The sequence below is a fragment of the Physcomitrium patens genome, chromosome 6 (genome assembly GCF_059467195.1).
Source record: "Physcomitrium patens ecotype Gransden chromosome 6, ASM5946719v1, whole genome shotgun sequence".
NCBI classification, from domain to species: domain Eukaryota; kingdom Viridiplantae; phylum Streptophyta; class Bryopsida; order Funariales; family Funariaceae; genus Physcomitrium; species Physcomitrium patens.
The window spans coordinates 10,873,113-10,887,362 of NC_143415.1; the positions used below are offsets into that span (position 1 = coordinate 10,873,113).

The window sequence follows — 14,250 nt, forward strand, 5'->3', positions numbered from 1 at the left end:
ACTTATTTCAATTTTTTTCTATAAATACAAAGAATTATACAAGAGCTTTTAGAAAACAAAAATAGAGGTTTAAAAGATGATTTAAAAAATTACATTTTATGTGAAGGAATCAATAAAATTTGATTTTGAATGAAGGAGAAAGAGCTATTAGAAGTCAATGCTTCAAAATCGGAGTTTGTAAGTGAATTTGTTTTATAGAGGTTTTGGTTTAGGAAAGTTTGAATCTAATAAGATAGTTAGATTGGAAGTTATTGGATGATATAAATTTAGAAGGAATCTTCATAAGAATAGAAGTAATTTTAGAATATCTAGAGATATTTTGGAGATTTTTGTGCATTGAACACTTTTATACTTAATGTAATTACATTCATAAGGAGAAGCTATGTATAAGATTTGTATTTTATAAATTTGAAAATTTTTTGAGCAATTTGTGGAAATTAGAGACCTAATGCTTTTTTGAAGCAAACTCTCTCTACTATGATACTAGATGCTCAGGTTGAAATTATGATAAGTTGTTCAAATTCATTTGTATTTAGCTAATTTTGTTATTATTTATTTATTTATTTATATCTTTGCAAGCAATGGTTATGCTTGCATTAGTATTTGCAATAGTGTTCTTTCTTATGTTAAAAAGTTCTTATATTTTTGATTTGGATTGGTGGACTTTTGTGATGTTGTGTAAAGTGACATTATGTTGCAACTCGAATGAGCAATAAATTCCAAGAGGATCTTAGAGTTATTAGTGGTTTTTTTTTTTTTTTTTTTTTTTTTTTTTTTCCATTGATATATATAGTGCAACATTTGTAGTGTTGTTGGAGTGTCAAAGTTCCAATTTTTCTTTCTTTATCATAAAAAATATTGTGATGGTTTTGAATTGCAGTGCAAAAGATTAATGTTGGTACCCTTCTACTAGTCTACTTCAATAAGGCATTTTTCTTTGATTATTCCATCTTTGTTGATACTGATTTGTGGAAGTCTTTGTATGTACGATAGTTATCAAAGTGGTCGTGACAAGGAAGAAGTACGGAGGTTAGGCTAGAGTTCATGGTACAAAAAAAAAAAAAGATATAGGAATACAAAGGCACTAGTCGTGACAAGTTTCTAGGATACAATCAAATATGGATAAAATCATAGGTGCATTAATTGCAATAATTAAAGCCAAGTCAAAGTGCATTAGATGTGATACAATCAATTCTAAGCCAAAAAACTAACAATAACAATACCATGTTGGTAGAGCTTAAGTAATTAGTAACAATGTCATTCAACTAAATCCATCATGTTTGTCATATATTTACTATTGAAAGATGTTGTACAACTAGCATTTGTAGCTTAAGAATCTTTTGTAGCAACTATTTCTATAAACTCAATTAAGAAGCTAAAGGTGATGTTTCTTGTCAAAGTCTTATGGTTGAATCCATTGATGGAGGAAAAAAATTTGAAGATTATAGCAATTTTTGCTATGAAACAAGAAAGCTCATCATAGGCCATTTCACTCCTTGTTCAATAAGAATTTCAAGGAAACTTAGAAAAGAAGATGAACTAGAATTAGTTTTGAATGAATAGTTGAATGAAAAAATTTAAATTAAATAAAAATGATTTAGATGAATTTTTATACTTGGATGAATTATTTTATTCAGATAAATAGTGATTAAATAATAAATTCTTATTGATAAATGAATTTTAATTCAAATAAAAAAATAAAAAAATTGAGAGTTAAAATTTTTTTTTAGGCATGCTTATTATGATTAATTTATTAATATAGATGTGATTTAATGGTAGAAGTTGATTGTCTAATTGAATGATTTAAGAAGAATAAAGAGTTATTAAATTAGGAATTAAATAAAAATTATAATTTATAAAAATTATATAATTAATTTACATGTTATGAATTAGGAGAAGTGTTGAAGTAGTGGAGGTTATTTAGCTCAGACTTAGATGAATTAAGGGGATTAAAGATGAATTAATCAAAATTTAAATAAAAACTAGAAAATTTTGGATTTTTGTAATTAATTCATTGGTAGTGAATTAAAATAAACTTTAAACTAATGGAGGTTTATTTTAGCTCATAGAAGTCATGGCAAGCTTAAAGAATACAAATTTATACTCCATCTTTTAGAATATATAAGCATCTTTTGAAATAAAATAGATTATTCTTGAATCAAATTTTTAAGGATTATGAGATTTAGATAGATTATTCTTGTTATCATAAATAAAAGGATTTGAAGATATATTTGACTTAATTTTCTTAAAAAGAATCAATATTCAATGATGATTTTATTGACTAAAAATGAATGACTTTGGCTTCAAAAAATTTATTTGTTGTTTATCAAAAGTAGCATCTTTTTCTTTTGTTATAAGATAAAAACGTCTTAAAAGGGCTTTTGATATTTTTTTTGTTTTTTTATCAATAAATTATATTAAATTCAAATCTTAAAAAAAACATGCTATAATGAGTTTTTTTAATAATTTCAAATACATACTAACATAAAATATTTAAGCTTCTAGTAATCATTTTACATGATAATTGGATTGGAAGCACCTTCTAAATAATAGTACCATTTATTAAATGAATCTATAATTACAAGAAGTTATTTTTTGTAGATTTCATAATTAATTTTGATTATTAAATTTTTTCAAATGAAATGCTATTGGATGAATTTTGTTATTTGAATAAAAATAAAAGCTATCTTCATAGCTTCAAATGCTGCTTCAATTTCTTTATTTTATTTTAGTTTGTCATTACAAATCAAACATATAATAAGTACTATAACTTAAGAATTTTTTTTAATAAATATTTGATATTAATTAATAAATCTCATAAAAAATTACACATCTCTTACTATTTTTGAAGTCTTTCAATCCATAATAGTTTAAATTTTTTTAAAAATCTATCATAAGATCATCATTTGAAATAATGTATCTTAATAAATCAATCTAAAGTATATAAAATATACACTTTTCTATCTTTGCATCTAATCTTGCATCTCTAAATTTTTGTAATACATAATAAATATAAAGTTCATATTCTTTTGTATTTTTAGAATAGATTAAAATATTATCTAGATAACAAATAATAAATTCATCTAAAAAATTTCAAAATATATCATTCATAAGATGTTGAAAAGCACCTAATACATTTATAAGTTCAAAAGAAATGACATTATATTCAAAATTTTCATACTTGATTTGAGATATTGTCTTCTATTTATTTCTTTTTTTCATGCATACTAGTTTTTATACCCTTTTTAGATCTATTTTGATATGGATCTTTCCTTAATTCTATTATTCAAAAAGTTCTAAAATCAAAGATAGAAAATTCATATTTTTAATGATTATTTTTATTATTTTCAACAATCTATACATATCCGCAATAGTCCATTTTTTTTCTTTATAAATAAGATAGGAGCTCTTGCCATAAATTAAGAATGAGATATAAAATTCTTAGTTTAGTTCTTATTAATATATTCTTTAAGTATATCTAGATTCTTCTATAATATATTATAAATTGATCCAATTAGTAATTGAATTCTTTCTTAAAGATCAATTCAATAATTATAGAAAAAAAATCTTTGAAAGAATATTCACATTTTTTTTCTAAAAAATATTTTTATAATCTTAGTATTGGCTTGGAATTCTACTTAAAGTCTTTTCACCATCACATATGGATGTGGCATAAATTACAAAAGTTAATCCTTCATTTGCAACATGCATGAAAGCTCTTATATCTATCAATAAAGATTTGGTTATATTGGACTTATTCCTTTTTATTTTAATAACAAAGTTCTAAGTTAAACTATGAAAAAAATCAAGTTTGTAAGGGATTCAATCTAATTAAGGATTAAAAAATATTTAATCTACATGACTAACTTATACTACAAGCTACCAACATGTGTAATACATGGCTAACTTATTGACTAAGTTTTTAACTTACCAATTAACTTCAAATATGTCTAAGGTCAAATCCTTGTTTATAAAGCTTTTAAGTAGCTTCACTATAAGATACTATCAAATCTATTTATATTTATCTTCTACTTAATACTTTTTACTTAAGTAAAATATATGTCCATCATACATTATTGCTTCTAATAGTTAGAGATTCAACTTTATTTGTATTAATTAAGATTTAAAAATAATATTAAATATTAATTTATGCTACATCTTTTTCATTTTTTTAAGCTACTTTGTAAATAAACTTTGTTTCCTTGGAATTATAGAGTAGGACTTTTTAGTGGCTATAATTTATTTTTTAATATTTTAGATTAAAAAATCTAATTTATAAAACTAGTTGTTTATTAAATCAATGAAGCAATTTAACATATTTTATAATCCTAATGCAATCATTAAGTAATTTATATGTATATTGTCATACTGTAACTGCTTATAGTATGTAAAAATTAATTAGAATATATAATATGTTCATAAGTCTTGATGTGTTAGAATGGTTAATAGATTAATTAAAAGAGATTAGATATAACAAACTTTATTTTGAATTTTATCTATTTTGATTATGAAATTTAAAAAATTATAAAACCTAAATATTTAGTATGAAACCTTGAGAGGAGATTAGAGTCTAAAGGTAAAAATCTAAATTAGTAGGAGGCTTATTGGAAGGTATGAAAGTAAGGCATGGTTTGATAAAAGCAAAGAATGGAGATCTTCATCCCTATTGGCGAAGGCCATGCCCAATGGGCTTAAAGGAGGCTATCCGAGGTCATATTAGGGATTAGGGTTTCTCTTTCGAGGTCATTCGAGCTTTGGAGGCTAGAATCAGCAAGTTTAGGTTTTTGGATATGGATTGGATACAAATTTTATATGATTTGGAGTCTTTATAAAGGAATTATTGCCGCTCAAAGTTAAGGTGTCAATTTTATATCTACTATCACTCTTTGGAGCATAACATATGTTTACAAAGAGAAAAAAAAAATTATTAATAATTAGGATTAGAAAGAACACTTTCTTGGCTATACTTTTTATATATTATTTGTTCAATTTGAAGCTTAGATAAAGAAGTTATAGAGAGTTGAAATCAGTACATCCAAATCAAAAGAAATAAGTAAGTGGTTTTATTCATAGTAATGGTTGGAGCCATATCTTGAGTTTCTGAATGAATTTTTAGCTAAAACCTTTGAAGATGGTAGATTAATATGTTAAAAAGCTATATATATATATAAGATTTGTGGCATTTAAGTGCTTAGTTTTTGAGATATGAAGAAAATTGCATGCACATGTATAAAAACTAGGGTTTGAAGCTACTGTTAGGATTTTGGCAATATCTTGAGATTCGCAACGAATTTTTAGTTGAAATTTGTTGTGGTAGTTGTTAAAAATACATCAATACTTCATGTAAAATTTTAGTATGTTTACATGGTCCGATTGGAAGATATGAGTTTTTGAAGTTTAGAAATAATATCCTACAAGGATATATGTAAAGGACATGAACTAAAAGATGATGCATAAACCAATGAAATCTATGTCAAAAAAAGAATGACAAAATAGAAATAAGAAAGTATGTATATTAAAAAAAATTGGAATGGCTTATTAGCAAAAAACAAGAAAACTTGAAACTCTTGAAACTAGACTAGAAATAAAAAAGGAGTTGACAAGAGTGAAGAAGGCTTCATTATTGTTTCTATATATAATATCTAATTAGAGGCTATGTGATAATATTCTATAGGACTTCTAATATGTATTGACTTTATATGACACATGCCTTCACTTACAATGCAAATTTTTCTATGTTTGGGCCACAAAGTTAGCTTGGTCTTCAAGCTAATAATATATGTGGCACATGGTCAACTTATTGACTACGTTGCTAATCCAAAAAGTCAATTAAAGATACCTATAAAGTCAAAGTAGTATCTGTGAAGCTTCTAAGAAGCTTTTATAGAAGTTATTATAGAATTAACTTACTTTTATTTACTTCTACTTACTTCTACCTATTTATACATGTAATTATTAGCTTATATGTATATGTCCATGATATTACCCCTCTTTCTAGAGATGAGTTCCATGAGGAGCAGTCATCATATGTTCAAAAAATCTATGATATGACAAATTATATTTACCACATACTCAGATCTTTGTTCTATTCAAAGATGGTTGATAGGGCCTCTCAACCATTAATAGTGTTCCATACTACGATGGGAAGACTACCCTGTTATCTGATTGTTGTTGAGGCCTTCATAACTTCCTTCAAATAAAATACTTGAAATACCATTAGGAGTTGTTCCTACTTCTAATAAAATTATCAAACATCGAGAGTTTCTTCGAAGGTCGTGATATCAAATGCGTTGTATCTCGCCATGTATTCAAGAAAAGATATGTCATTCTTGAGGATCTTCATCTCGATTGTGTCGTCTTGAAGGTTGTAACAATTACAATGTCTTGTCCAACAAGTAAGCAAATGAGGGTTCTTCAGTTAAATCTACTTGTTGTTGGTTCTCTATCTTCTTAGCGACACAACTACGATGAAGCTATAAACAAGGATTGAAAGTAGAATGTTATCTTGCTTAGATCTTGTTTCTTTTATAAGTAAGATTTTTATGTTGATTTTGATGAATGTCGTTGATGAAAAGCCTCCACCATCTTAGGTGCATTTGCAAGATTCTTTAGTGGCTCCCATGTGCATTCAGTAATATCATATCCACTCTAATCGACAAGATATTTCAATTTATTTTGGCATCGCCTTGAATCTAGGACTTCTTCCACTTTGAATTCTTCATTATTGTCTACTTCTATAGGAGGAGGTAGAGCTCGTCTTCTTCTTGGCATGTCTACTATCTTGTATGGTTCAAGAAGAGATATATAGAATATTGGATGGAATTTTATTAACTCCGATAAGTGTAAATGATATGCAATTGGATTGATTTGTACAAAAATAAGAAATTAGCCAAGTCTACAATAGTCCAACTTGTCATAAGGATGAGTGGTCTTGATATTGCAACAAAGTAAGCATATCTTGTCACCCATGTGGAATGGTAGTTGTTCCTTTCAATAGACATCCACATTGATCTTTTGTTGTTCTTGAGCTTCTTTTAATTGTGCCTTTATTATTACATGTAGCTCTCATAAATGATTTATCAAATCGTTTGCCATAGGATTATCAACTTTTGAAAAGTTAAAAGTATTAAGTTGTAGATGATAAACATAATTGGCAAAGAAATGTGTTTGTTTTGTAGAAGAATGTATTGTGTTGTTATAAGCAAACTCTGCCAATGGCAAAAGAGTTGTCCAATCATCTTGTTGATAGTTGATAGTACATCTAAAATATTGCTGCAAAACTTGATTAATAAGCTTAGTTTATCCATCAATTTGAGGATGGAATGTCGAAGATAGTTTAATAATTATCTTTTAGAATCTTGAAAAGAATCTGTCAAAATCTTAATATAAACTAAGTTTCCCTATCTGATACAATATCCTTGGATAATCCATGATAGCAATAGATGTTGTTAAGAAAGAGTTTAACTGTTTCTTCACCTATGATAGATTTTGTATATAGTACAAAATGTACCATCTTTATGAAACTATCTACTATCATGAATATAGAGTCATAAGAACTTGAGATTGGAAGATTTGTGATGAAACCCATAGAAATAAAAGACCATAGTTGTTCTAAAATAGGTAATTATTGAAGAAGTCTGTAAGATTGATGACGAGGAGTTTTTGATCTTGAACAAATGTTATATAATTGAACAAAGTCTTTCACACCCTTCTACATTTGTGGCCACCAAAAATCTCTAGATATAAGCTCCAAAGTCTTGTTGTATCCAAAATGTCATGTTGCTGGAAAGTCGTGACGTGGTTATAGAATATGTAATCATGCTTCTCCTTTTGGAACATATAATTGATGTTCAAAATAGAGTAGGTTGTATTTGAATTCAAACTTAAAAGTATCTTAAGACTTAAAAGAAAGATGCTTGATATTGTGAAGAAGAGGATTAGAAGACATACTTGATTGGATTTGTTTCACAAGGGTCAAATCAACAGTCAACGTTGATTTCATTACTCAAAGATAAAAATACTTTAGCTTCAAGAGAATTATTTTTTGTGAATCAAAAGATGTATTTCCTTCTTTTGATATAAGATAAGAATGTCTAGAAAGAATATTTGACAAAACTTGTTGTTGTCACGGACATACATATAATTACCTATATGAATAGATAAAAGTATGTAAAAGTAGATAAAAGTAGGTTAATTATGTAATATCTTCTAGAGAAACTTCTTAGAAGCTTCATAGACGCTGCTTTGACTTTATAGGAGTCTATAGTTGACTTTTAGGTTAGAAACTTGGTCAACAAGTTAGCCATGTGCCACACATGTTGGAAGCTTAAAGAACAAGCTAACTACGTGGTCCATCCATAGAAAACTTGCCTTGCAAGCAAAGGCATGTGGCCTAGAAAGTCAACATATATTGGAGGTCTTATAGAACATCGCCACGTGGCTTCTAGTTAGATAGTATATATAGAGGCAAGAGTGAAGCCCTCTTCACTCTTGTCAACTTCTTTCTTGCTTCTAGTCTAGTTTCAAGGGTCTCTAGTTTTTTTGTATTTTGGCAATAGCCATTCCAGTTTCTTTCTTAATATACATATTTCTATTTTGTCCTATTTCTTTTTGAGAAAAGTCTCACTTACTCTTTAGCTTTCATCGAGTTCTTGTCCTTGACAGATTGACAAGAGTACACTTACAATATCAGAGCTTTTTCTTTTCTTGATTAAGAGTGGATTACCCCTTTTTCTTGATAAGACATAAGCGCATTAGAAGTTGCGTATTACCCTCTTTTAAACTGATATTTTTCTTAGTATTTTCTTTGTTATCAATTCCTCTCTTCTATTTGTTTTGAGCGTTATTAGACATCTTCTCTTTTCTAAGTGCTACTATGGCAGAGCTTGTTGAAATGAAGAGTGCAATGGCACAGATGCAAGAACAATTGAGGGAATTAATGCTTGCAATGCATCAACTCAATTTACCACCACAAGGAGCAACAAGAATGGTAGGAAGTGAAGATATAGAGATGATTGGGGCTGCTTCAACATCTGCACCAAACCATGTCCCTTCTCCCAGAATGGAACACCCTTCGAGTGTTAGAGAACCGAGAGTTGCCTTGCTAGAGAAGTTTGATGGTACCAGATCCAAGTTTCAAGGATTCATCAATCAGGTCCAACTAGTGATTGAACTTCAACCCCAAAGCTATCCAACTCCAGGGTCACAAGTTAGATTCATTGGTACACTTCTTTCAGGTTCAGCATTGTCATGGTTTTCATCTTTTCTTGAACGACGAGATCCAATATTGGATAATCTGGAGGCTTTTTTGGCGGAGTTTTGATCCATGTTTGGAGAACATGATGCAATTCGTGTTGCAACCAAAAAGATCCGTATTTTGCGACAAGGCAATTGATCAGTAACATTATATGCTTCGCAATTTCGACAACTTGCAACTGATATCAAGTGGGATGATGCCGCACTTGTGAGTCAATTTCTCTACGGATTACAATATGAGGTAAAGAAATTGATGCTTAATTTACCTGATCCTCAAACATTGAGTCAAGCAATTGACTTTGCTGTGAAGTGCGACAATCGACTTTTTGAATTTCGATCCGAAAGTCGCACAAGTGGGCCTCAACGTTACTACAATTCAATGGCAACACCGACGTCTCCTCAACACATACCTTCAGAAGTAGAGGATATGCAAATTGATGCGGTACGTTTCAAACCTCTTACTGAGCAAGAAAAGTCTCGTCGTCGACAAGAAGGATTGTGCTTATATTGTGGAGAACCTAAGCACACTGCTCAACATTGTCCAAAGAAGCGACGTAACTACAAAATGAGGAGTACGGCTGTCAAAGAAGACAGTATGTCGGAAAACGAGTACGTCCAGCTACAATAGGGACCGTGCGGCTGGAATCTTGTACAACTTCTAATAAAGGTCCTATCCTCTCCTCAGAACCATCTCCTTGTTTTATAATAGATGTGCGTTTAGGACCTAATAATTACAAAGCCTCTGCCTTGGTAGATTCAGGAGCCTCATCTTGTTTTTTAGATGAAGAATTTGCTAGATGTCATAGAATATCATTAATACAAAAAACTAAACCTGTACACGTAGAAGTCATAGATGGTCGTCCGTTGTCTTCTGGAGATGTAACTCACGAAACACTTCCTGTAGATGTAGTAATAAATGGTCATAGTAGTTGCGTAATTTTTAATATAATTAGATCTCCCTCTAATCCACTAATTTTAGGCTTATCATGGTTAGAAAAGTATAATCCTCAAATAGATTGGATTTCTCGTAAACTTGATTTTCCTCAGAGCATTAGTAACAGTTCTATTAATCAAGTAAAAAACCATGAGTCTAGTATAGTAAAACTCGCACTTATAGGTGCAAAAGCATTTATACACACAACAAAAGAAGGATCAACTTTTGCTATTTATGCTGCACCTATTTCTGAAAGCATAAAGACTTCAAGTGGCATTCCAAGTCAATATCAGGATTATCAAGACGTTTTTGAGAAAAAGAATGCAGATATTCTTCCTGAGCATCACCCATACGATTGTTCAATCGATCTCAAGGAAGGAACTCTGCCACCATTTGGACCAATTTACAGTTTATCGCAAGATGAGTTGGCTGAACTCAAGACATATATTGACGAGAATTTAGCGAAGAATTTCATACGCCATTCAAAATCTCCAACAGGAGCTCCAATTTTATTCGTAAAGAAAAAAGATGGATCTTTACGAATGTGTGTTGACTATCGAGGACTCAACAAGATCACAATCAAGAACAAGTATCCATTACCTTTGATATCAGGACTCCTTGACCAGTTAAATCAAGCTAAAATCTATACAAAAATAGATCTAAGAGGAGCATATAATCTAGTACGGATCAAAAAAGGAGATGAATGGAAGACTGCGTTTCGAACCAGGTATGGGCATTTTGAATATAATGTCATGCCTTTTCGACTCACGAATGCACCAGCTGCTTTTCAACATCTCATGAATGATATATTTCGTGAATTCTTAGACAATTTTGTCGTCTGCTACCTAGACGATATCCTGATTTATTCTAAGAATGTTGAAGAACATGAAATACATGTTCGTCAAGTATTACAAAAACTCAGAGATGCAGGATTGTACGCCAAGATGGAAAAGTGTGTATTTCACACTACTCAAGTTGACTTTTTAGGATACATCATTTCAAATGATGGTTTTATGATGGATTCTAAGAAAGTCCAAACAATCATGGATTGGAAGATTCCAAAGACTGTAAGAGATGTCCAATGTTTCTTGAGATTTGCCAATTACTATCGGATCTTCATCAAAGACTTCTCACGAGTTGCAGCTCCACTTACATGCTTGACTAGTAAAGATAAATTCGAATGGAATCAAGAAGCGGAAGCAGCATTTGAAGCCTTGAAGACATCGTTTGTCTCTGCACCAGTCTTATATCGTGTTGACTTTTCGAAGGTATTTTTTATGGAAACAAACGCATCGGATTTTGCCTTGGGTGCAGTTTTATCACAAAGGGGAACAGATGACAAACTTCATCCGATAGCTTTTCATTCAAGAAAATTCTCAGCAGCCGAGATCAATTATGAGATCCACGATAAAGAACTTCTTGCAATCGTGGATTCCTTTCAAGAATGGCATCATTATCTAGAAGGTGCTTCTAGTCGAGTCACTATGTATACAGATCACAAGAACCTCGAGTATTTCATGTCAGCACGCGTGTTGAATCGTCGTCAAGCTCGTTGGAGTATGTCTTTGTCAAGATTCGACTTCATTATCACTTATCGGCCAGGAAAACAACAAGGTTTGTCCGATGCCCTATCTAGACATTCTTATTTTGCACCAAAAGAAAGAGATGCAGCTTTTGAGCAACAAAGAACGGTCCTCTTGAAACCGGAGCAATTTCATCTCCGAGCAGTGAAATCAACATTGACTGTTGATTCAACTTTTCTCAAGCAAATCCAGTCCAGTATGTCCTCAAACCCTCTTGTTCATGATATCGAGAATAATTCTTCCAAGTCTCATGATTCTTCTAAGTTCGAGTTCAAGAATAATCTGTTATATTTTGAAGGACGCCTATATGTTCCAGAAGGAAAAGCACGTTTGCGTGTTCTTCAAGCACGTCATGACTTTCCAACAGCAGGGCACTTTGGATATAATAAGACTCTGGAAATCATATCAAGAGATTTTTGGTGGCCACAAATGTGGAAGTCAGTCAAAGACTTTGTACAATCATGTGATATTTGTTCAAGATCAAAAATTCCTCGACATCGACCTTACGGACTTCTTCAGCCATTACCTATACCAGAACAACCATGGTCTTCTGTTTCTATGGATTTCATCACAGATCTTCCAAACTCAAGATCTTATGATTCTATATTTGTGATAGTAGATCGTTTCACCAAGATGGCACATTTTATGCCATGTACAAAATCTATCACAGGTGAAGAAACAGCTAAGCTTTTCATTGATAATATCTATCGCTATCATGGATTACCTAAAGATATCATATCGGATAAAGGAACTCAATTTGTGTCGAGATTCTGGAGGACTCTTTTCAAGATTTTAAAAGTGGACATAAAGCTATCTTCAGCTTTCCATCCTCAAACTGATGGACAAACAGAGCGCGTAAACCAAGTCTTGGAACAGTATTTAAGGTGTACCATCAACTACCAACAAGATGATTGGACAAACCTTCTGCCATTGGCAGAGTTTGCTTATAATAATACGGTACATTCCTCCACGCAACAAACACCTTTCTTTGCCAATTATGGCTATCATCCATGACTTGATACTTTTGATTTTTCAAAAGTTGATAATCCTGCAGCAGAAGATATGGCAAATCGGTTGTCAGAGTTACATGCAATAATGAAGGCGCAGTTGAAGAAAGCTCAAGAACGATAAAAGATAAATGCAGATGTATATCGTAAAGAGCAACCACAACTCAACGTGGGTGATAAGGTATGGCTACTTCGTCGCAATATCAAGACCACTCGACCTTGTGACAAATTGGACTATCGTAGGCTTGGCCCCTTTTCTGTTTCTGAATAGATCAACCCAGTTGCATATCGGTTACATCTACCGGAGTCAATGAAGATCCATCCTGTATTCCACGTGTCTCTTCTTGAACCATATAAGACAGTGGATATACAAGGAAGAAGACAAATGCCACCGCCTCCTATAGAAGTAGATAATAATGAAGAATTTGAGGTGGAAGAGATATTAGACTCAAGGCGGCGCCGAAATAAGCTGGAATATCTTGTTCATTGGTGCGGATATGATATGAGTGAGCGCACATGGGAGCCATCCAGGAATCTAGCAAATGCATCAGCTAAAGTCAAAGTTTTTCATCAACGACATCCATCAAAACCAAGATGAAAACCTCTCTTATAAAAGAGACAAGATTGAGGTAAGATAACATTCAATTTCCTATCCTTGTTTGTAACTTCTTTGCATTTTGTGACGCTAATTAGATGGAGAGCCAACAACCAGCGGATTCAACTCAAGAACCTTCGTTTGCTGACTTACTGGATGAGACATTGCGATTGTCACAACCTTCAAGACGACGCAACCGAGATGAAGACCCTCAAGAACGACATGTTCTTCCTCGAATAGATGGTGAGATACAACGCGTTTGGTATCACGACCTTGGAAGAGATTCTCGATGTTTGGTGATATTATTTGAGATAGGAACGACTCCTGATGGTGTTTCAAATGTATTATTTGAAGGAAGTTATGAAGGCCTCAACAGTGATCAAATAAGAGGGTGGTCTTCTCGCCCTGAAATGAGACACTATCGATAGCTAAGAGGACCCATCAACTATCTTCGAAGAAAACAAAGATCAGAGTATGTAGCAAATACAATTCGCCGCATATTAGATTTTCTCAATATATAATCACCGCTCCTCGTGGAACTCGTCCCTAGAAAGGGGGGTAATGTCACGGAGATACATATAATTACCTATATGAATAGATAAAAGTATGTAAAAGTAGATAAAAGTAGATTAATTGTGTAATATCTTCTAGAAAAGCTTCTTAGAAGCTTCATAGACGCTGCTTTGACTTTATAGGAGTCTATAGTTGACTTTTAGGTTAGAAACTTGGTCAACAAGTTAGCCATGTGCCACACATGTTGGAAGCTTAAAGAACAAGCTAACTACGTGGTCCATCCATAGAAAACTTGCCTTGCAAGCAAAGGCATGTGGCCTAGAAAGTCAACATATATTGGAGGTCTTATAGAACATCGCCACA

At 31.6% G+C, this 14,250-nt stretch overlaps 1 long non-coding RNA gene across 1 annotated transcript; it reads left to right on the plus strand.

The window, feature by feature from the left end:
- Window positions 1–11,138: 11,138 nt before the first annotated feature.
- Window positions 11,139–14,250, plus strand: LOC149989151 (uncharacterized). The gene is made up of 2 exons (XR_016503500.1): window positions 11,139–11,968; window positions 12,092–14,250. It is a non-coding gene; the product is annotated as an uncharacterized LOC149989151 (long non-coding RNA).